The following is a 24944-nucleotide window of genomic DNA, read 5'->3' as shown; positions in this document are numbered from 1 at the left end:
AGAAATCGTGCCCACAGTATCCAAAAAACTTTCAAAATTCCGCTCATTAAATGGGAAAAGTTCTGCTCATTTGCTCGTTAGCATTGAGTGATGTGAAGGTTGACCCAATCATGTGGTTGAGCGACCTGACAGTTGACCAACGGTTGACCAATCGCTGCGTCACGAGGGCGGGTTCATTGCGCGTGCGGGCGGGCCATCCTACAGTTGAGTGTTGAGTGACTTGATGATTGACCAATCCTACAGTTCAGTGACCTGATGGGTTGACCAATCGGTGCGTGTGTGGGCGGGCCTTATCATTCTGAACCGAGGTGAGTGGCCGCCATCTTGATTCGTCACGATTTTTTCCCCACACTTTCTGTGTGTTAGGGAACTAAGGAAAAGAACAATTTATTTCAGTTTTAAATTGTATTTAGGAATAGTTAGAAATGAAGTGATCCCCTGCCCTTCGCCCGGAGGCTCGCCTACTTTGACGGCCATTTCGAGCGGCTGTGCCGGCGCCGGGGCGCGGCCTAGCTGCCGGGAAGCCTGGGTCTTGAGTTGAGCGGATTCCCAGCGCGATGCCGCTGCCCTCTGGGCCCGAGGCGGATGCCAATCGAATTGTTTTAGTCGCCAGTTTAGACAATGCCCGGAACCTGCTGAAGGCCGCTGATTTCCGTGACCAGGTCACCGTCTTCGCCTCGGCCAACAGCATTCAGCGCTCGGCTCAGTTTGCGGCTGCGGCCCGGGGTCTCACTCGGGCTTTCACCCCTTCGGGCCTGGTCCCGGGGCTCACTACGGCGTCAACCACGCCGAGCAAGAGTCCGACCCAAAGCCACAAGGTGACCGGCCGCGGCGGTCCGTGCCGAGAGCCGCCGCACACAAAAATTCCCCGCGGCGTCAACAGCCCCGGCCCAGAGCCCGACCAAAAGCCACCAGGTCACCGGCCGCAGCAGGCCATGCTGGGAGCCGCCGCGCAAAAAACTTCCCCGCGGCGTCAACAGGCCCGCCCCAGAGCCCGACCCAAAGCCATCAGGTGAGCGGCCGGGGCGGCCAAGTCTCTCTCTCTCTCACACTCCCAATCTCTCTCTCTCTCACACTCCCAATCTCTCTCTCTCTCACACTCCCAATCTCTCTCTCTCTCTCACTCGCAGTCTCTCTCTCTCTCTCACACTCCCAATCTCTCTCTCTCTCACTCCCAGTCGCTCTCTCTCACACTTCCAATCTCTCTCTCTCTCACACTCCCAATCTCTCTCACACTCCCAATCTCTCTTTCTCACACTCCCAATCTCTGTCTCTCTCACACTCCCAATCTCTCTCTCTCTCTCACTCCCAGCCTCTCTCTCTCTCACACTCCCAGTCTCTCTCTCTCACATTCCCAATCTCTCTCTCTTCTCACTCCCAGTCGCTCTCTCTCACACTCCCAATCACTCTCTCTCTCAGCACTCCCAAACTCTCTCTCTCACACTCCCAGTCTCTCTCTCTCACACACTCCCCAGTCTCTCTCTCTCACACTCCCAGTCTCTCTCTCTCACACTCCTAATCTCTCTCTCTCTCACTCCCAGTCACTCTCTCTCACACTCCCAATCTCTCTTTCTCTCTCACACTCCCAATCTCTTTCTCTCTCACACTCGCAATCTCTCTCTCTCTCACTCCCAATCTCTCTCTCTCTCTCACACTCCCAATCGCTCTCTCTCACACACTCCCAATCTCTCTCTCACACTCCCAGTCTCTCTCTCTCACACACACTCCCAGTCTCTCTCTCTCACACTCCCAATCTCTCTCTCTCACACTCCCAATCTCTCTCTCTTTCGCACTCCCAATCTCTCTCTCTCTCACACTCCCAATCTCTCTCTCTCTCACACTCCCAATCTCTCTCTCTCACACTCCCAATCTCTCTCTCTCTCACACTCCCAATCTCTCTCTCTCACACTCCCAGTTTCTCTCTCACACACACTCCCAGTCTCTCTCTCTCTCACACTCCCAATCTCTCTCTCTCTCACACTCCCAATCTCTCTCTCTCTCACTCCCAATCTCTCTCTCTCACACACTCCAGTCTCTCTCTCTCACACACTCCCAATCTCTCTCTCTCACACTCCCAATCTCTCTCTCACACACTCCCAGTCTCTCTCTCTCACACTCCCAATCTCTCTCTCTCTCACACTCCCAGTCTCTCTCTCTCTCTCTCACTCACAATCTCTCTCTCACACTCCCAATCTCTCTCTCTCTCACACTCCCAATCTCTCTCTCTCACACTCCCAATCTCTCTCTCTCTCACACTCCCAGTCTGTCTCTCTCTCACACTCCCAATCTCTCTCTCTCACACTCCCAGTCTCTCTCTCACTCACAATCTCTCTCTCTCTCACACTCCCAATCTCTCTCTCTCACACTCCCAATCTCTCTCTCGTCACACTCCCAGTCTCTCTCTCACTCACAATCTCTCTCTCTCTCACACTCCCAATCTATCTCTATCTCACACCTCCAGTCTCTCTCTCTCTCTCACACTCCCAGTTTCTCTCTCTCTCTCTCTCACACACTCCACTCTCTCTCTCTCGCTCTCTCACACATCCCAGTCTCTCTCTCTCTCTCTCACACTCCCAGTCTCTCTCTCGCTCTCTCTCACACTCTCTCTCTCTCACACTCCCAGACTCTCTCTCTCTCTCTCACACTACCACTCTCTCTCTCTCTCTCTCACTCCCAGTCTCTCTCTCTCACACTCCCAGTCTCTCTCTCTCTCACACAATTTTCACAATTCACAATTCAAATCGCTTTATTGGCATGATAAGTTACATCTTATGTTGCCAAAGCATCAAAATACATTTATGGTTGAGCACATAAACGCAGTTCTGTTCATACAGTGTATAAACAGGTATATCCCTGAGTGTATAAATATACATTCGCATTGTTTATATCACATATATTCTTTTCTTAGTTTACTGGTTGTCCCTCTGTTCATGGCAAGCTGTAACATAGTGTGCCGCCAGTGTTACACAGCTTCTCTCCTCTCCCAGTAGGAATGGGAGTTTTTGGTTGTCATTCAGATTTCTGAAATCAGGGCATATTTGTGAGAATTTTTGGTAGAAATTCTCCCTGATGCCCTGATATTTTCCGCAGGCTGTGAGGAAGTGCATCTCTGTCTCCCCTACTCTCTGACTGCAGTGAGAGCATATCCTGTCTTCTCTTGGCAGCCTGGTCTGCCTGTGTCTGCCTTTTTCGATCGCTAGGCTATGTTCGCTAAGTCTGTACCTTGTCAAGGTTCTTCTCAGTTTGTTATCCTTTACCATGGTCAGGTAATCAGCTATGTTGTATTGTCTGTTTAGGGCCAAGTAGCAATTGAGTTTGCTTTGGGTTTTTGTTGTTTCTGCCCAATATGTCAGATATTTTTCCTTTTGCTTAGCGACGATTGTGTTGGGTCGAATTCTTTGTGTTACCCTGTCACTGTCCTGGGGCTGGTTATTGTTAATATTGTTAATAGTTACTTCACTGAGTCCCAGGACTAGTTGACTGAGGGTATTCTTCTTTATGGTCAGCTCTTGGCATTTCAGGGCATCGTAGTGATAGCATTGGGGATTGCTCATTTGTAGGTGATTCCAAAATTTGGTGGCTCTTTTTTGGATAGTGATTATTAATGGATATTGGCCTAGTTCCGCCCTGCATGCATTGTTTACTGTTTTCCTTTGAGTCCGGAGGATACTTTTACAGAATTCTGCATGTAGGATCTCAATTGGGTGTTTGTCCCATTTTGCAAATTCTTGTTGAGTTAGCGGTCCCCATACCTCACTGCCATAGAGTGCAATTGGTTCAATTACTGATTTGAAAATTTTGAGCCAAATGCTAATTGGGATTTCTATTTGGATTGATTTTTTGATGGCATAGAAAGCCCTTCTTGCTTTCCCTTTCAGTTCATTCTCCCAGTCTCTCTCACACACTACCAGTCTCTCTCTCTCTCTCACAAACTCCCACTCTCTCTCTCTCTCTCACAGACTTCCACTCTCTTTCTCTCACACACTCCCACTCTCTTTCTCTCACACTCCCAGTCTCTCTTTCTCTCTCACACACTCCCAGTCTCTTTCTCTCTCTCACAAACTCCCAGTCTCTCTCTCTCTCACACACTCCCACTCTCTCTCTCTCTCTCTCACACACTCCCTCTCTCTCTCTCTCACACACACTCTTACTCTCTCTCTCTCTCACATTCTCTCTCTCTCTCACACTCCCACTCTCTCTCTTTCTCTCTCACACTCCCACACTCTCTCTTTCTCTCTCTCACACTCCCACTCTCTCTCTCGCTCTCACACACTCCCAGTCTCTCTCTCTCTCTCTCTCTCTCTCACTCCCAGTCTCTCTCTCTCTCTCTCTCACTCCCACTCCCAGTCTCTCTCTCTCTCTCATTCCCAGTCTCTCTCTCTCTCTCTCACTCCCAATCTCTCTCTCTCTCACTCCCAGTTTCTCTCTCTCTCACTCCCAGTCTCTCTCTCTCTCTCTCTCACACACACTCCCAGTCTCTCTCTCTCTCTCTCACACACTCCCTGTCTCTCTCTCTCTCTTTCAATCCCTGTCTCTCTCTCTCTCTCTCTCACTCCCAGTCTCTCGCTCTCTCTCACGCACTCCCAGTCTCTTTCTCTCACACACTCCCAGTCTCTCTCTCTCTCTCACTCCCAGTCTCTCTCTCTCTCTCTCACTCCCAGTCTCTCTCTCTCTCTCACACTCCCAGTCTCTCTCTCTCTCACACACACACTCCCAGTCTCTCTCTCTCTCACACACACCCCCAGTCTGTCTCTCTCTCACACACACTCCCACTCTCTCTCTCTCTCTCTCACACACTCCCACTCTCTCTCTCTCTCTTACACACTCCCACTCTCTCTCTCACACACACTCCCTCTCTCTCTCGCTCTCTCTCTCTCACACTCTCTCTCTCTCTCTTACACTCCCTCTTTCTCTCTCTCACACTCCCTCTCTCTCTCTTAAGCTCCCAGTCTCTCTCTCTCACACTCCCAGTCTCTCTCTCTCTCTCTCACACTCCCAGTCTCTCTCTCTCATATTCCCAGTCTCTCTCTCTCTCTCTCTCACTCCCAGACTCTCTCTCTCTCACTCCCAGTCTCTCTCTCTCACACTCCCAATCTCTCTCTCTCTCACAATCACAATCTCTCTCTCTCTCTCACACTCCCAGTCTCTCTCTCTCACACTCCGTCTTTCTCTCTCTCACCCTTCCAGTCTCTCTCGCTCTCTCATACTCCCAGTCTGTCTCTCTTGCCCCCAATCTCTCACTCTTTCTCTTCTCCCCCAAACTCTCTCTCTCTCTTCTCCCCCCAGCCTCTCTCTCTCTCTCTCTCTCTCTCTCCCCAGTCTCTCTCTCTCTCTCACCCCGTCTCTCTCTCCTTCCCCCTCTCTCTCTGTCCTCCCCCTCTCTCTCTCTCCTTCCCTCTCTCTCTTCCCCTCTCTCTCTCTCTCCTACCCTCTCTCTCTCTCCTTCCCTCTCTCTCTCTCTCTCCTTCCCTCTCTCTCTCCTTCCCTCTCTCTCTCTCCTTCCATCTCTCTCTTTCTCTCCTTTCCTCTCTCTCTCTCCTTCCCTCTCTCTCTCTCTCTCCTTCCCTCTCTCTCTCTCTCCTTCCCTCTCTCTCTCTCTCCTTCCATCTCTCTCTCTCTCTCCTTCCCTCTCTCTCTCCTTCCCTCTCTCTCTCTCCTTCCCTCTCTCTCTCCTTCCATCTCTCTCTCTCTTTCCCTCTCTCTCTCTCTCTCTCTCTCTCCTTCTCTCTCTCCTTCCCTCTCTCTCTTCCCCCCAGTCGCTCCCGCTCTCTCTTCCAACAACAACATGCCCTCAAAAAAGCCTCGGCACCGCCGGGCACCCCCAGCTAGTTTATATATATAATAGAAGATTGCAAAATATACAATCTTGGTTATACAATGTAATCAAAATGATTCCAAGCACGGAGAGGGTCCTACACCTCTGCACCACTTGGAACTGTAAAACAAAATACAAAAATCTCCATTAAACATTTGAAACAAAATGCTGAAATAAACCCCGACCATCACGTGCCAATGATGGTTCACGAAATCCGAGTGGGTGTTGCTCCTCCCACCCGGGCAGTAAATGTTCCTTCCACCCCCACCCCTTTTAATGGTCTTAAACTTTTAAAACATACAGAATGGATTTTACAGAACAGTCTGATCCGCCAGCCCCGAGCCATTCCCTTGTCCCTTCGTGGAGGCAGGGTACCCCTCATGTTTCACAGAGCGAGACCGGGGAGTATGGGATTGCGACTCCCAGTCCCCCCCTTCTCCCGTCTGCCCTTGACTGGCTGGAGAAAATGATGGGTGCCTGTGTGGCAGCTCTCACTGGCCCCACACTCAAACTTGGATCCCAGATCCGGCCACCCACTCATCCTTCCCAGCCACACTTACACTCTAACTTTGCCCGTGGGCGCTGGGTGAGATCCTCCCTTCCCCAAATGCACCCACGTGACTCTTGGGCCTCCCCCTCCCCTTTACAATCTTTCCTGGGCCATCACCACCTACTCCTGGGGAACGCATCCCTATCAGACAAGGCGCCCGCGCTTCCCCACATGACTCCTCAATAGCGAGGTCTCCCGCAAGTGAAATTCGGTCAGGATACTGCTGGGTTGGGGGCCGTGCCCCACCCAGCTGGGGCCATCTCTTCCACGTAGGATGAGTAGGCAGGTTCCTCCAGACCCTGTCCGGTTTCTCCCGAAGGTCGCTGCAGGGTCTCCTCCTGGATTCGTCCAGTGGCGAGGTGATCCCCAAAATTCTGTATCCATATCTTCATTCGATGCCCAGCTCGGGCTGGGTGAACAGGGCTGCTCCTTTGTCCACTCTCCTGAAAAGGAACTTAAAAGGTCATGCAGCCAGGTCTCTCAATGACCTGCTGCCTTAGATGGAGACATGGTCGGGTCCCTCGACCTCGGGCCAAGATACAAGCATTTGGCACACTTATAAACTTAAACATTAAACTTAAACTCAAAGCTACTAGTTACATTCTAAACTTAAAATTTAAACACCTTCAGAGCAAGCTATATACAATGTTTACTTAACACAAAGCTATAATACAAATGCCGCCCGTCTCCAGACAGCCAGACTAATCTCTGGTGTCACTGTCACAGATTACTGCTGCCTGCAGCGAAGCTGGACTGCCACCTGCTTCAGGTCCCTGACAGCTTATGGCTGCTGATTAGGGACCCCTGCTCTTTGGCTTCCCCCTGGTTCGGGAGTCCACCCTACTCCACTGTATAGTGGGTGACCATGCTTTCTTGGGCTGGGTCACCCGAAGAGACCTTCTGAGGGGCGTATCTGTGGGGGAAACTTTGGCTGACGGACCCTGAGCCTGGGTCACAGCCCTAGCTGGTTGAGAACCTTCACCCCTGATGCAAACAGCCTGCACTGTTTAATATACCTACCCACTCCTCTACTGGGAGCAGGTATTCCCTCACCACCCACTGCTGATGGCTGAAAATCTTCCTCCCCAGGTCCAAAACCTGGTACCAGCACCTCCCATTTGTCCCCAGCAAGAGGAATTGCAATCCGTTCCTCCCCAAAGCCCCATACCATAGGGGGAACCACTCTAGAATCAGGCTGGGAAGCTTGTCCCTTTAAGCAGGCGACTGCGCCTGCGCAGACCTCCTCCCCGGAGTCCCCCGGCAGAGGCTGTGAAACCTCTGTCTTCAAACAGGCGACTGCGCCTGCATGGGAAAACTGAAGAGGAGCCGTTGGGGTCACAGGCTGGGGAAGTGCGCCTGCGTGAACCTCCTCCCTGGAGCCCCACGGCAGAGGCTGTGAAACCTCTGTCTTCAACGAGGCGTCTGCGCCTGCATGGGGAAACTGAAGAGGAGCCGTTGGGGTCACATGCTGGGGAACTGCGCCTGCGTGAACCTCCTCCCCAGAGTCCCCCGGCAGAGGCTGTGAAACCTCTGTCTTCAAACAGGCGACTGCGCCTGCATGGGGAAACTGAAGAGGAGCCGTTGGGGTCACATGCTGGGGAACTGCGCCTGCGTGAACCTCCTCCCCAGAGTCCCCCGGCAGAGGCTGTGAAACCTCTGTCTTCAAACAGGCGACTGCTCCTGCGCAGGAAAACTGAAGAGGAGCCGCTAGGGTCACAGGCTGGGTAACTGCGCCTGCGCGAACCTCCTCCCCGGAGTCCCACAGCAGAGGCTGTGAAGCCTCTGTCTTCAAACAGGCGACTGCGCCTGCACGGGAAAATGAAGAGGAGCCGCTGGGGTCACAGGCTGGGGAACTGCGCCTGCGCGAACCTCCTCCCCAGAGTCCCCCGGCAAAGGCTTTGAAACCTCTGTCTTCAAACAGGCGACTGCTCCTGCGCAGGAAAATGGAAGAGGAGCCGCTGGGGTCACAGGCTGGGGAACTGGGCCTGCGCGAACCCAGTGTTGGGAAACCTCTCCCCTCAGGCGCTCGACTGCACCTGCGCAGGGAAACTGAAGAGGATCCGCTGGGTTCACGGGCTGGGGGACTGCGCCTGCCGAACCCAGTGCTGGGAAACCTCTCCGCTCAGGCGCGCGACTGCATCTGCGTGAACCTCCTGTTCAAAAGACTGGGGAATCCCTGTCTCGAGACCAGCGACTGCGTATGCGCGGGCAGTCTCTTCTGTGAAAGAACTTGCAGCAGCCTGCAGATTTCTACTCTCAGGCTGCTGTTTCTCTGTTTCTGAACTAGATAACTGGTTCAAATTTAAACTTTGGCCAAAACTTAGGTCCCACTGGGGCAGGGAATTGTCCCCATTGGTGGGCCGGACAACTTTTCCCTTGAAACAAGCCACAGTGCCTGTCTTTACAGCCTGTGAACTTGAACTTGTATGGTCAGATTTATACAATTTACATTGGTTGGCGTGGAACCACTTTGTGCACCGGGAAATTTTTACTGCATAGACCATGGGGCTGGCCCTAACAACTATACTATAGGGTCCCATGTAGAGTGGCTCTAAACTTCCCACCCAGGCAAAGTTTCTAACCATCACTAGGTCTCCTATCTCCCACTGGTGGCTCCTGCTAGGCTCGAGCAGCAGCCGTTTATTCCGATGCTGCTTCCCCATGCTGTCTGCTGCCTTCCCATAAAATCATTTGAGGTGTTCTAGGAGGGTTCGGGCGAATTTATCCTGGTTTATTTCCTGCAGTTGTCCTTCAGTGAGGACTGGGGCAAGGACATGAGTGGGGGTCCTCATAACTCTGCCGGTCATGAGCTCATGTGGTGAATGCCCTGTACTTTTGGACTGGCTGGCCCGGATCCCCATGAGGATCAGAGGTAGGGTCTCTGCTTATTTTTGGGGTGACCCCACTGTCTCTTTCCTCAGCCTTTCCTTAATGGTCCGGTTCATGCACTCCACAATCCCTGATGACTGGGGATTGTAAGCGACAAGCCATTTTCACTGAAAACCAAGCAGCCTGAGGGTGTTCTGCATGACTTGGCCAGTGAAGTGGCTTCCCTGGTCGGATTCCACAAACTGGGGCAGTCCCCATCGCGAGAACACCTCCTTCACCAAGATCTTTGCAGTCCCCATTGCTGTGGCCGTCCTGCAGGGGAAGGCTCCCGCCCACTTGGAAAACACATCAACCAGGACGAGGCAGTATTCGTAGCCTCCCTGGGTGGTGGGCAAGGGCCCTATATAGTCAATCTGGATCGACTGCCATGGTCCCTCCACCCTCCTAATGTGTCCCATGGGCACCTTCCTTTTGTGGGGATCGGGATTATTTGCTGCACACACAAGACAGCTAGCACAGAACTCGCGGACATCATCCCAGAGTCCTGGCCAACATCCCGCCTGTTCCACCCATTGCCAGGTACTCTCAGGCCCGGGGTGTCCCGCTCCCGGCCCCTCATGGGCCAGCTGAAGGAACTCCCTCCGGTGCTGCTGGGGTACTACCCACTGTTCCCCCCTGAAAAGCATGCCTTCCCTAATGGACAAGTGTAAGAAATCACACAACACCAGGTTTTAGTCCAACAGCTTTATTTGAAATCACAAGCTTTCGGAGCGCTGCTCCTTCACCACTTTACCTGAAGAAGGAGCAGCGCTCCGAAAGCTTGTGATTTCAAATAAAGCTGTTGGACTATAACCTGGTGTTGTGTGATTTCTTACATTTGTCCACCCCAGTCCAACTCCGGCATCTCCATACCATGGCTTCCCTTATGGAGAGGGGGCTGTGCTGCAGGGGCCCTCTAACTTCCTGCCCTCCATCACTGCACTAATTACAATTTTCAGGACTGGGTCCTGGGCTTGGACCGTTTTGAGGCCTGGGGCTAACACTACTCCTGATTTTCCCTGTGTCCCATCCCTGCCTGCTATCGCTGCCACTGGCATGGACTCATATGGGTCCCAGAAATTGCCTGCCCGTGCACCCTCCTTGGCCAGCATATCGGCTTGCTGGTTGCCCTGGCTGCGGGGTTCTGTGGAGCAATGGGCTTTCACCTTATGGATGAAAACTGCACCTTACTCCACCACAGCTGTCAGGATTTTCTCCAGCAGGGGCTTTACTGTCAAGGGCTTTCCGTCAGCAGAGGTATACCCACGACTGGACCAGATGGCCAGGTACTCCGTACACGAGTTGCAAGTGAACATACTGTCAGAGCAAATCGTATATGGGGTAGGGAAGATGTCAGGTTCTGTAGCCACATACATCACCGCGGAGAGTTCAGCCTGCTGGGCACTCATGGTGTTAGGGAGCTTGATTGCCAAGGCAATGTCTGCCATTGCGGCAAAGGTCCCGCAACCCGTGAGTCGTACCCCAGCGGATACCATGCTGGAACCATCTACATAGATCTCGCGGCCCATGGGATGTATCCCGGCCCGCATACCTATGTTCATTTCCCATACCCCATCTATGGAACATCGATGGGCTGTTCCAGGGTATACCATATTGGCCGCAAGCTTTGGCTCGCAAAGGCCCTTTACCTTAAGATCCATCTGTGAGAGGAGAAGGGTCCAGCGCGCAATGCGGATGCTGCTGACTGTCCCATCTTTAATCCTCCCATCCAAAAGCATCTGAGGGGTGTGTCGTGTGTGAGGAGGGTGATGGGAGAGGTGCCTGCGAAGATCCAGGATTTCTTCACAGCCCAATATGTGGCTAAAAGGTGCCTTTCACATATTGAGTAGCTCCTCTCTACATCGGTGAGTATTCTGGAGGAATAGACCACGGGTCTTAGCCTGCCGTGCAGCTCCTGGAGCAGCACAGCACTCAGACTATCCCCGCTGGCCGCTACCTCCAAGTAGAAATCCTTTTTCCCATCTATCGCTCCTAGGGCTGGTGCGGTCTGCAGGTCTCCCTTTAACTTAACAAATGCCGCCTGGCATCCCTCATCCCAGGACCACTCCACTCCCTTGAGTAGGAGACGGAGCAGAGGGGCCGCTGTGGCTGCATAGTCCTCTATAAAATCCCTGCAGTACCCCGTCAATCCCAGGAACGACCTCACCCCTCTTACTGAATTGGGAATCGGTAACTCCTGGACTGCTTCCCTCCTTGCCTTATCTATGGCCCTCTCTCCTGTGCGGACAGTCAGACCCAGGAATTTAACTTCTTGCTGACCGATCTGCGCCTTCTTGGGGTTGACTTTAAACCCCTTTCTCTGCAGCAGCTCCAGCAGCTCAGCCAGCAGTGGGCCATGCTCCCCGACCGAGTCGGTAAATAAGAGCAGGTCATCCACATACTGCAGTAACTGAGTGGGCTGACTGAACTCCTTTAAACTATCTTTCATGCATTGGTGTAAGATGCTGGGGCTGTTGTGGAAACCCTGTGGCAGACAGTTCCAGGTATACTGCTGTCCCTTAAGGGTGAAGGCAAACTTATATTGGTCCTCCCGTTTTAAAGGGATAGACCAGAACCCATTCGAAATGTTCAGCACCGTGAATGTGCTCGCGGATGCTGGAATACTGCTAATAAGATTAGCCACTGCTTCTACTGTGGGGGCACACACGGGGATATTGCTGTTAAGCACCCGATAGTCCACCATGGCTCTCCATGAATTGTCCGGTTTCCTAACCGGCCAAAGTGGAGAATTAACATGTGTGGCTATGGGCCTCAACACTCCCTGTTTAACTAAGGAGGTGATAGCTGCCTCCATGTCGGGTTCTGCCTCCTTGGGGAAATTGTACTGCTTCTGTGGTCGGGCCATGGGGTCCCCGTCTATTTTAACCTCAAACCCTGTGATCCTCCCACAGTCGTGTTTATGGGTGGCAAAGGCTGTGAGGTTTGCCTGCATGACTGCCTGCAGTGCCTCCGGGACACCATTTACCATGAGCCCGAGGTCGTAACCTTCTTTGGGCTTCACAGTACACAAGATCCCCTTACCCTCCTTGGCCGGGATGACCACTGAACCTTCTTCCCTGTCTGTGCTAGCCCCCCAAAGACAATGGTTGCGGAGATCCACGAGGATCCCGTGGCCCACCATGAAGTCGGCTCCTAGGATCACCTTTCCTCCCTCCGCCTCCCACCTTGCCAGGATACACGTCCATTTAGTTTGGAGCGTGCCCAGATGGACTGAGAGGGGTCTGGAGTATACCCCCGCCTGCTCCTGACCGGTGAATCCCGATAGTATGTATGGAACCCCGTCAGACAGAGATGAGGTGGTGGGATTATCCGTATGGATCATGGTGCATGGTGCCCCGTATCCAATAGATAAGTCCCTGTAACCTTCTCTACCTCTATCTGTACGAGCGGTCTCTTCCATTCATCGTATCGAAGATTACACAGGCGGACAGGCTGCGTGGGCTCCAGTCATTTTGGGGAGGCAGAAGTGGGCGAGGGGGTTGCAGCACCATTGACAGCTGCTACCATTCCCTGATTGGCCCTGAGGAAAGATTTTATCGACTCCATGACGGACTCGACTGTATCGGGAGGAGTTTCTGTCTCTGCCTTCTGAATTGGGGCTGCGGGGGTCCTGGCTTTATCATCCCTCCCAGACTTTTTACAATCCCTGCACCAGTGGGCATCCTCCCCACACCTGTAACAAGTGACCTTGTTCAGGGAGGGATGGCCCCCCTCCTGGTGTCACTCTTTCTTGTATTGAGCCCCAGGTTTAACCTCGTGGACCTTACCCTTTTGCTGGAGGGTCCCACTATTCCTACCGTTCCTATATGCTACCGTGAGCTACCGGATTACAGTCTCTTCGGTAGCTACGGGGTCACGGTGGTCAAACCAAGTATCAGCCTTTGCTTTTATCTGGGGCAGGCAATTGGACACCAGGCAACGAAGCCATTGGGTCCGCTGCTGCGGGTTCAGGTGTGCCCTATTTTGTCCCCCTGTACATGCGCTGTTGTAGACTGGCCACAGCCTGTCTACAAATGCCTGTGGGGTCTCCCCTTCCTTCTGCAGTGTTTTCCCTATGCGATCGAATGGACTGCCGTTGTTCGCACACATGGCTTCCAGTATTTCCTCCTTTAGGTCCTCAAAACCCTTCTGCCTTCTCTTAGCCTCATCTGAAAGGGTCTGATAGAGCTTACTATCTACAGAGAAAAGCAACATTTTGGCTTTCTCTTCGTCATCACAGCCGTTAACACAGGCTGCCTGTTCTATCCCTTGGAAGTGCACTGAGGGGTCTCCCTTTTTGGAGAGCAGGGGAATATGTTTCACCAGACCTCTGAGCTGTGGGGTATCATAGGGTACCAGATAGGTATGCTGAACAGCCCCTGGGTCATTATCGTTCACGGGCGGACCATACCTCCGTTGTCAGAGGGGGTACACTGGTCCTGGTCCCCGCCTGCCTAGCGGGACCTGCTGGTATTCTCCTACCACCCCATTGTCCACCCCTTCTTGCTGCCAGAGCTCCTCAAAACTTGGAGCTGTGGGCTGCGGTCTTGGGATCTCTAATTCCCTAGACAGCTCTGTTCTGGGTGCTGCCTGTGGGGCGGTTTGATTTGGGCTGCTGATACTGTCCGGCGGACTTCCCTTCGGACATATGAGACATACCATCCCTTTAGTCCTTAATAACTCCATACCCAAACTCTCTATCTTTCTGTTACATGGGGTATGATCTGCTCCACTAAACCTTTGGTCGCAGGCCAGGTTATAAGCTGCCTTTACCTCCCTAACCATTTCCTCCTGCCCTGTTAATTCTGAGGTGAGGTGGGCATTCTCTTCCCACAGTCTCATCTCATTACTTTTAGCTTCTGTAATTTTGCACTTTAGGAACTCTATCTTGTGCCTCACGTGGCTTTTGCCCTCACTAGCTTCTTGGGTGAGGTGTGCGTTTTCCTCCTGTAGCCTCGTCTCACTATCCCTAGCCTCTGAGACTTCCTGCACAAGGCGCTCTATCTCTGCTTGGCATTTCGTGACCTCTAGTGTGAGGCGTGCATTTTCTTCCCGCACCCTCATCCCACTATCTCTGGCCGCATTCACCTCTCTTATGCGGCGTTCTACCTCCGCCTGGCATCTTTCCAACCCTGACACCTGATTCTTGGCCTCTGTAACCTCCTCCCGCATCCTCATCTCACCCTTCTTAACCCAGCCACCTATACCATAATAGGTCAGCTTACATGCTGTTGCTAACTTCTGCAGGGCTACCCACAGATTGAAAGCAAGAAAAGCAAGAGCTGATGCTTTCTCCAGATCCAGACCACTTATCGTATCAAAAACTGCCTCCAGTCCTGCCGCGGTCGTATATTTGTAGGGGGCATCTTTTACCTGGTTTACGGTAATTTACCTGGTCAGGCAGCCTTTTTGCCACTGCACTTTGACCAGCTCCCATCAGATGTTTCGAATCGCTAAACCCCTCCTTCCAGTTCTGACTGGAGGAACTTATAATTAATGATATATTAAAATGGACAAATGGTCTGGATGTGAAAAAGTCAAATTTTATTAAACTAAAGAAACTACACCACATGATTAAAGTAATCACGGTAAAATGGCTTAAATAGGGGAGGGAAAAACAGACACAATGAGGGAAAATGACTAAAATAACAATTCTTAACGAAATCCGCACTTTACCCCCACCCCTAAGCCTACCCTAAGTTGCCTTGTGGAAGGCCAGAAAAATATATGCTCACCACTATAATGCCAGCTCCGTGCCCCATGAGATCTTCACTGTCCTGAAGTAAAGAAGCACCCCAGTGTTTTAAAAGTAAACTGCTGGTGCTCTTACTTCTTCAGACAGACTCCCACGCTGTAGAGGGCACATGGAGGCAAGCCAGAGAGAGAGAGATGCCCCAGAGAAGCTATCTCTTATACCCCAATTTTGGGGCTGAAATGTTCCCGCCCAGATCTGGAAGTTTCTGGGCTAAAACAAAAGGGATCCAACTGTCCCCATTGTCCAGTAATGGGTGATTCAAACCCATTCAAATTTAAACTGTTCCCTTCCTCAGTCCAAATGTCTCTTCTGTGATAGCTGCCGTTTTGAATGTGTCTTCATTCATCCTGGTGGGTTTGAATGGATTTGTATTACTATGTCCTGGGACGAGTGTAAACAGAAACCCATTGTCTGTGGTCCCTGAAACCGCAGCCTAAGTGGTTTAATCCTTTGTGTCAACAAGGTAGCAGTTTCAGTAAACAAATTGATCATCTGCTGCAGGGCGGGGAAACTCCCTGAATTGCCTTTGATTGGCAGATTCAAGCGGGCTACTCCCCAGTGTAAACAAACAGCTTGTAGGTTACCTGACCAGCTCAATTCCACAGGGTGATTGACAGCTCGCCCTCCATTCAAATGCTAATGGCCTGTCTGTCCTTTTTCCTGCTGAAAATTCTGTTTCCATGATGTTCAAAACTCAAGAGTACATCCTTTTCTTTAATAAAATGTACTATCTTAAAGTGTGCGATTTTTACAAAGTCCTTTGATTCCAGTGTCCAAGTGCTGTTGAGCTCACCGGCCCCTTAACGCAGCCTTTTGTGGTTCTGGGCACATTTTAAAACATTGTCCAACCCAGAGACAATTTAAATCATGCAAAGTCTTTGTTCACGATGTGGATTAATATTTCCCGATCTTTGGGGGCTGAGGGGTTTTTGTGAACCCCTACATTGGGAGGCGGGTCCCCGACTCGCACAGGGACCCATCTCCTTGAGGCGGGAAGGGGATTACAGCCAGTTAACAGGCAGTTAAGAGGCTTATCCTCATTTCACCCACCCAAGTGCTGGCTTCCCGATGGCTGTGAACCTCACCAGGATCAGTGAGGTGAGCAGTGGGCCTGCGGGGGTGAGAGGGGTCGAAAAGTCTGCTGTGGAGTTGAGTGACGGGTGCAAGTGTGGAAAGGTAAATATGAGAGTTGAGTGCAAAGTGTTAGAAAATGTTTACTTACCTTTGCTTCTTCCTGCAGGCTTCAACCCTTAGGGATCCAGAGTTGCCTCATCTCAACGGCAGAGATGACAGAATGGTTGCTGCATTCTCCGATGCAGCAGCCATCTGATTTCTGCTAAGGAGAGAGGTTTGGTGAGTCTTCAGTACAAGGACTCACAATAGAACAGAGATTGTCAGTGTTTGACAGCTTCTCAAAGCTGTCAAAAACTGACAATTCATCTGTCAAAATATTTTTGACAGATGAAACGTCATAATCTGACGTCCTCTGTCACCGGCTTCCCCTTAATTGGCCGGCTAAGCCCACAGAGCGGGCTTAACAAGGTCAATCAAGGGAACATAGCATGGGTTGGCCGGACATCATTAGTGGCGGGACTGAAACCCAACAACCAGCAGTCCCATCCCCAATGCATCCCCATTGATAAAATCCAGCCCATGGTTCCTCAAGTTATTGCACTTGCCCACATTAAATGACATCTGCCACACAAGGGTCTACTCACATACTTATCGAAATCAGCCTACATCCTATCAATTTGTTTTGAATCACTACAGTTTTTCCTACATTTTTGTGTTATCTTCAAATTTTAGAATGAATTCCATTGAAACCCTCCTCTAGGTCACTAATGAAAATGATGAATAGCAATGGACTCAATTCAAAGCCCTTGCAGAAGCCAAACTATGGATGTCTAATGCTTTTTGGAGATACACACTAACCAGACTATTCTCCACCTTTCTGTTCACTTCCTAAATGTACCTGGGCTTCAATCAGATCCACTTCCATTAAATAATTTCAACCAGATACCAATCAAATGTAATAACTGTCCTACAATCCCATGTGAGATCTTTTAATAGTCTCTATGTGGTACTTTAATTATGGAAGTCAAGGTACATAACACCAACCAGATCAACTTGATCCACCATTCTGGTAATTCTTCAAAGAAGCCAATCATGTTAGTGAGGTTAGGACTTAGGTTTCCTGAAGCCATGCTGGGTATCCCTAATAACTGCCAAACTCTATAAGGGATCATGCATCACATCCTGTATAATTCTGTATATTGCTTTCCAACAGTTTCACTATTATCAAAGTCAAACCTACAAGCCTATCATTTCAAGAATCCCATTACTTCCTTTTCTTAAAACGGGGCCACATCAGTCACCCTCCAGCCCAAGAAAGCCAACCTCGAAGAGCTTTGAACAATGGAACCATTTGCTCACATGCAACCTCCATCCATTTTTAGAGCATTCTAGGATAAAGCAGGCCCTGCAATGCTAACAATCTTCATTGCAATACTCTTAGCTGAAACCATTACCATGGTTAATGTTAATGAAGCAATTTTGTCTACATACATATGCTGTAATACTGTGATCATTGCATCATCTTCAGAAAAGGGATTTTTGGAGGGGAACGGGAGGTTGGAGATGGGGCGGTAATTTGCGAGTACAGAGGGGTCAAGGATGGCTTTTGTGATGAGGGGGTGTGATGACAGTGGCTTTGAAAAGAAAGGGGACAGTACCTGAGGAGAGGGAACCACTTACAGCATCAGCTGGCATGGGAGCCAGGAAAGAAAGTTGGATGATCAGTAGTTTGGTGGGAATAGAGTCAAGGAAACAGGAGGTGGGCCTCATAGACAAGATGAACTTAGAGAGGCCATAAAGGGAAATGAGAGAAACTAAAGAAAGATGCAAGTTGAGGGTTAAGGCAGGGGAGAGCAAAGTGAAGGCGGAAAAGCAATAGAGTCAGCTGAAAAGATCGTCTTAATCATAGTGGCAAAGATGTTCATGAACTCCTCGCATTTGTTGTTGGAGGTGAGGGTGGTCGGGCAGAGTTTATTTTATTCACTCATGGAATTTGGGCATCACTGACAAGGCCAGCATTTCTTGCCCGTCCCTAGTTGCCCTTGAGAAGGTGGCGCTGAGATGCCTTCTTGAACTGCTGCAGTCTGTGTGGTGAATATCCTCCCACAGTGCTGTTAGGGAGGGAGTTCCAAGAATTTGACCTAGCAACAATGAAGAAAAGGCAATATACTTCCAAGTCAGGATTGTGTGTGACTTGGAGGGGAATGTGCAGTTGGTGGTGCTCCCATGAGCCTACTGCCTTTGTCCTTCTAGGTGACACAGGGCGTGGGTTTGGGAGGTGCCGTCAAAGAAGCCTTAGTGAGTTGCTGCACGGCATCTTGTAGCTGGTACGCACTGCAGCCATGGTGCGCCGGTGGTGGAAGGAGCGAATGTTTAAGGTGGTGGATGGGGTGCCAATCAAACGGGTTGCTTTGCCCTGGATGTTGTTGAGCTTCTTTGAGCTGCACTCATTCAGGCAAGTGGAGAGTATTCCATCACACTCCTGACTTGTGCCTTGTAGATGGTGGAAAGGCTTTGGGGAGTCAGGAGGTGAGTCACTCATTGCAGAATACCCAGCCTCTGACCTGCTCTTGTAGCCACAGTATTTATGTGGCTGATCCAGTTAAGTTTCTGGTCAACGGTAACCCCCCAGAATGTTGATGATGGGGGATTTGGCGATGGTAATCCCATTGAATGTCAAGGGGAGGTGGCTAGACTCTCTCTTGTTCGAGATAGTCATTGCCTGGCACTTTTTGTGGTGTGAATTTTACTTGCCACTTATCAGCCCAAGCCTAAACATTGTCTAGGTCTTGCTACATGCGGGCACAGATCTGAGGAATTGCGAATGGAACTGAACACTGGAATCATCAATGAACATCCCCACTTCTGACCTTATGATGGAGGGAAGGTCATTGATGAAGCAGCTGAAGATGGTTGGGCCTAGGACACTGACCTGAGGAACTCTTGCAGATTGAGGGTTTTAAGGAAATGGCTGGTTGTGGAAAAAGAAACTGGGTGTTATATTGGCTCTCCAGGGTGGTTCTGAAGTAGTGGGTCATTTTGGTACATGAGATTGAGGTATGATAGAGCTTGGTGTGATTGAGCCAGATCTGCTGATGAATGGTTAAACCAGTTGTGCAACAGATACACTCAAGTCTGCGTCCCTTGGAACTGAGGGATTGAAGATGTACATCATACCAGGGAGATTGGCTGGGATAGAAGAGAGTAAACGTTTTGCTTTGGACAAGGGTATCAAAGATGGAGGTGAGGAATGGTTGAGAAGACCAACAGCTGCAGAAATATAGTGATGAATGGACAGCCAAAGGCTAGATAGTTGGGAGTTTGAAAGTGCAGTTGTAAGTGGGTTAGGTTAAAGTTCATTCCAGTGCTGGGCACAGAAGCAAATGGGTTGAGGGATATGGGTGGTGAGAGAAACAAAGAAGTGATCAAAGATGGCCTTGTCTGTGTTTGAGATCAAGGGAGTCAAGAGACCATGGCAAATGAAAGGTCTAAGGGTTGGCTGTAATATATTAGGATAGTGTATATGTAGGTTGTGGATGGTAAGGGTCTTACTAGCATCTCTTTAGAGTTTTGTATACACAAAGGTTTGAGACAATAAATATACATTCAATGATAGCAAAATACTGCAGATGCTGGAAATCCAAAATAACAACAGAAAACGCTGGAAAAACTCAGCCGGCCAGGCAACATCCGTGGAGAGAGAAACAGAGTTAACATTTCAGGTCGAAACCCTTCTTCAGAATTGAGAAAAAAGCAGGAAATGAAACAGATTAAAAGGCCAGTTTGGGGGCTGGGAAATGGGGGAGGGGATGAAAGAACAAAAGGGAAGGTCTGAGAGGTGAAGAGACATTAAGAGATATTCAAGACGAGACAAGATGGTAATAGAACAGGTAAAGAGACAGAAGATGGCTCTAGATGAAATGTGAAATCCGCTGGCAGAATGAGAGACAGCTGCCATGTGGGAGAGAAAAAAAGGAAAAGGCACAAACCAAAGGTGTGGATAAAAAATATATAAAAATATAATAGGGGCCGAGGTTATGATCTGAAATTGTTGAACTTGATATTGAGTCCGGAAGGCTGTAAAGTGCCTAATCGGAAGATGAGGTGCTGTTTTTCGAGCTTACGCTGAGCTTCCGTGGAACAATACAAGAGGCCACGGACGGTGAGGTCTGAGTGGGAATGGAGCGGTGAATTGAAATGACAGATGACCGGAAGCTCGGGGTCACCCTTACAGACTGAACAGAGGTGTACCGCAAAGCGGTCACCCAATCTGCGTTTGGTCTCCTCAATGTAGAGGAGACCGCATCGTGAGCAATGAATACAGTATACAAGATTGCAAGAATACAAGTAAATCGCTGTTTCACCTGGAAGGGGTGTTTGGGGCATTCAATATATACATTCATATATACAACACTAGATGAATTGCCCGGCGGTGCTGAGGGAACTCAAGAACCCTGTGCCATGTTCATAAAACTGTTTATGAGACTGTTGGGATTGAAGAGCTCTTCCTAAGCACCCAGGAGGTGGTTCTTTAACTTTGTTTTTTGTTAATGGAGATCGCCAGTCAGAAGTGGTGCGTCCAAGTCTGCTACGTTTTCTTGAGGGCATGCTGTTATGAAAAAAGAAAAAATATTTTTTCTATATATAAATGAGTGTGTCTGTCTGTCTGTGTGGGAAGGAGAGAGAGAGAGGGGGAAGGAGAGATAGAGAGGGGGAAGGAGAGAGAGAGGGGGGAAGGAGAGAGAGAGGGAGGTGGAAGGAGAGAGAGAGAGAGGGGGAAGGAGAGAGAGAGAGAGAGAGAGAGGGAAGGAGAGAGAGAGAGAGAGGGAAGAGGAGAGAGACAGAGGGAAGGAGAGAGAGCGAGAGAGGGAAGGAGAGAGAGACAGAGAGAGAGAGGGAAGGAGAGAGAGACAGAGAGGGAAGGAGAGAGAGAGGGAAGGAGAGAGAGAGGGAAGGAGAGAGAGAGAGGGAATGAGAGAGAGAGAGAGAGGGAAGGAGAGAGAGAGGGAAGGAGTCAGAGAGAGGGATGGAGAGAGAGACAGAGAGGGAAGGAGAGAGAGAGAGAGAGGGAAGGAGAGAGGGAGAGAGGGAAGGAGAGAGAGACAGGGGAGGTGGTTCTTTTAGAGGGGGAAGGAGAGAGAGAGAGAGAGGGAAGGAGAGAGAGAGAGAGAGGGAAGAGGAGAGAGAGAGAGGGAAGGAGAGAGAGAGAGAGGGAAGGAGAGAGAGAGAGAGAGGGAAGGAGAGAGAGAGAGAAAGGGAAGGAGAGAGAGGAGAGAGAGAGAGGGAAGGAGAGAGAGAGAGAGAGGGAAGGAGAGAGAGAGAGAGAGAGGGAATGAGAGAGTGAGGGAAGGAGATAGGGAAGAGAGGAAGACACCCCGGGGAAGGGGCTGGACTCAGAGCCCGGCGGGTAAAGAAGCTCGGCTGCCATCTTGTGAGGTCGGCGGGAAGTTTGAATCATGGCAGCGGAAGGAAGAAGGTGAGCTCTCCCTCCCTCTCCCACCCCTCCCCACCCCTTCACTCTTTCCCTCCTCACCCTCTCTCTCTCCCCCTCCCCCTCTCTCTCTCTGCCGCACTTTCTCTCCGCTCTCTCTCTCCCCCCTCTCTCCCTGCCCCTCTCTCTCCCCTCTCTTGCTCTCTCCCCCTCCCCTCCCCTTCTCTTCTCTCTCTCCCTCCCTCCCCCTCTCTCTCCCTCTCCCCTTCTCCTCTCCCTTCGTCTCTCCCTCCCTCCCCCTCTCTCTCTCCCTCCCCCTGTCTCTCCCTCCTTTCCTCTCTCTCCCTCCCTTCGCTCTCCCTCCCTAGCGCCTGAGGCCCGGCCCCTGCCGCTCCAGTTAAGCGGAGCCCCCGATAGCGGCATAGTGCCCTCAGGCCCGGCCCCGACTCACCCGAGCTCAGCTCCCGCTACGGCCCGCCGCCACTCACCCGAGCTCAGCTCCCGCTGCGGCCTGCCACCGCCTGCTCCCCCGCTCGCTGTCTCTCAGGGCCGTGTGGTTGTCTGTTTTCCCGCGCAGCCGGCCAGAGGAAAGAAAACAAAAGAGGTGAAGAGTCTAATTTAAAGCAGCCTCTCTCCCCCGCTAAAAAGTTGAGAGCCGGAGGGAGATTTTGTGGGTGAAGAAGGGCGGCCGCCATTTTGTGAGGCACTAACAGCAGGCTGCAGGATTAGGCCCCACCCAGACATGCCATGAAATGCCCCCCGTGACGCAGCATACTCCCCCCCGTTGGATTGGTCAACCGCTAATGAGCGGATTTTGTCCGTTTTCTGAATGTTTTTTGAATAGTGTTCCGAACAATTTTTCTCTGCTCAAAAAGTACGTATGCCTATGACACTTCCCTAATCATAAGCTTTCTTTTGATATAACATATGTGTAGGTACGCTCTATAACTTTTGAGTTAAGCCCGGACAGACAGACAGACAGACACCACGATCCTTTTATATATATAAACTAGCTGGAGTGCCCGGCGGTGCCGAGGGTCTTTTGAGGGCATGTTGTTGTTGGAAGAGAGAGAGAGAGCGACTGGGGGAAGAGAGAGAGCGACTGGGGGGAAGAGAGAGAGCGACTGGGGGGAAGAGAGAGAGCGACTGGGGGGAAGAGAGAGAGCGACTGCGGGGAAGAGAGAGAGTGACTGCGGGGGAAGAGAGAGAGCGACGGGGGGAAGAGAGAGAGCGACTGGGGGGGAAGAGAGAGAGCAACGGGGGAAGAGAGAGCGCGATTGGGGGAAGGGGGGAGGGGGAGAAAGGGGAGGGGGGGAAGGGAGGGGAGGAGGGGGAAGGAGGGGGGAAAAAGGGGGGGAATGGGGGGAGGGGGAATGGGGGAGGGGGAAGGGGGGGTAGAAGGGGGAGAAGGGAGGGGGAGGAGGAAGGGGGGTGGAGGGGGAGGAGGGGGGAGGAAGGGGAGGGGAAGAGGGGGAGTCCCCTAGCCCCACCCCCGATCTCCCGATGTCCCGCTCCCCGATCTCCCATCCCCCGATCTCCCAATGTCCCGCCCCCCCGATCTCCCGTCCCCTTTCTCCCGATCTCCCGTCCCCCCGATCTCCCGCCCCCCCAATCTGCCGATACTAGCTGAAGTGGCTGGGGGAGGGGAGGGGGGGAGGAGAGGGGAGGGGGGGAGTGGAGGGGAGGGGGAGGGGGGAGGGGGGAGGGGGAGGGGGGGGGTGGAGGGGAGGGGGAGGAGGGGGGCGGGGGAAAGGGGGAGGAGGGGGGAGGGGGAGGGGGGAGAGGAGGGGAGGGGGAGTGGGGGGAGGGAAGGGGGGGGAGGGGGGGAGGGAGTGGGGGGAGGGGGGAAGAGAGAGAGGGGAGGGGGAGGGGGAGGGAGAGGGGGAGGGGAGGGATGGGGAGAGGGGGGGGAGGAGGGGGAGAGGGGCGGGAGGGGGGGAAGTCACCGAGCCCCGCCCCCCGATGTCCCGAGCCCCGCCCTCCCCGAGGCCCGATCTCACGAGGCCCGATCTCCCGAGCACCGCGCCCCGTGCCCCCGGTCCTCCCGAGCGCCGATCTCTCGAGGCCCGATCTTCCCCAAATCCCCCCCCGCACCCCCCCCCCGCCAATCTCCCGAGGCTCGCCCCCCCCCCCCCCCCTCCCCCAGATCTCCGGTGGCCCGATCACCCGAGCCCCCGCCCCCCCCGCCCAAGCCGGCTTCAAGAGCAGAGAGAGAGACGCCGCCGCGCAACCTATCGCGTGAGGCCTGGCCGGGACTCAAGTCTTGCGCGCTGACTCCTGCCCCACCCCGCCTTTACTAACATGGCGGCGGTGGTGGTGATGCTCGGCTCAGGCCTGCCACCTCCAGCCTTCACAAAGATGGCGGAGATCGCGAGCCGCTTGTTCAGTGCGACGGGAGGTGCCTAGCTCGGGCATGGCTGGGAAACAGAGGCCCAGGTTTACAGGCCTGGAAAAACGGTTAAAGGTAGCAAAATTCTAGATGTTACAGAAAAGATTTACAAATTAATTAACTTTTTAAACAAACAATTTGTGTTTTAAAAGCAACTTTTTTTTCGCTGGAAATGTAGATTTGAAAAGAAACACGCAGAAAGCGGGAAAAAGAAATGAAAAGTTTGGAATCAAGATGGTGGGCGACTCACCCTCCGTTCAGAACGATAAGGCCCCCGCCCCACACACCACACAGATTGGTCGACTGTCAGGTCACCGAAGCGTAGGATTGGTCAATCGTCCTGTCACTCGAATCTAGGAGGGCTCGCCCGCAGGCGCCAGGAACCCGTCCCCGCCACGCAGCGATTTGGTCGACCGTCGGGTCGCTCGACCGTATGATTGGTCGACCTCGACGTCACTCGATGCGAATGAGCGGATAATGAGCGGAATGTTGAAGGTTTTTTGGATACCGCGGGCGTAATTTTTGTCTGGCCGAAACGTAAATACGCTTATGACGGTTCTGGAATTGTCAGCTTTTCCTTCGATGTGACACACGTGTAAGGTACGCTCTATAAACTTGAGAGTTTATTCAATGCAAACAGACAGACAGACGGAATGAAAGACAGAAGTATCCTTTTATATATATAGACTAGCTGGAGTGCCCGGCGGTGTTGCCGAGGCTTTTTCGAGGGCATGTTGTTGTTGGAAGAGGAGAGAGAGAGAGTGACTGGGGGGGGGAGAGAGAGCGAGCGACTGGGGCGGGTGGGAAAGAGAGAGAGCGACTGGGGGGGGGAAGAGAGAGAGCGACTGGGGGGAAGAGAGAGCGAAGGGGGAAGGGGAGGGTGAGGAGGGAGGGGGAGGAGGGAGGAGGGAGAGGGGGGGAAGGAGGGGAGGGAGGGGGAGAGGGGAGGGGGAGGGGAGGGGGAGGGGAGAGGGAGGGAGGAGGGAGGGGAGCGAGGAGGAGGGAGGAGAGGAGGGTGGGGAGGGAGCGAGAGGAGGGGGAGGGGGAGCGAGAGGAGGGGAG

This window comes from Somniosus microcephalus, chromosome 1 (assembly GCF_052327205.1).
Source record: "Somniosus microcephalus isolate GS21.2 chromosome 1, FLI_Smic_1.0, whole genome shotgun sequence".
NCBI lineage: Eukaryota > Metazoa > Chordata > Chondrichthyes > Squaliformes > Somniosidae > Somniosus > Somniosus microcephalus.
The sequence above is the reverse complement of the archived record's forward strand: the minus strand, read 5'-3'. Positions refer to the sequence as shown.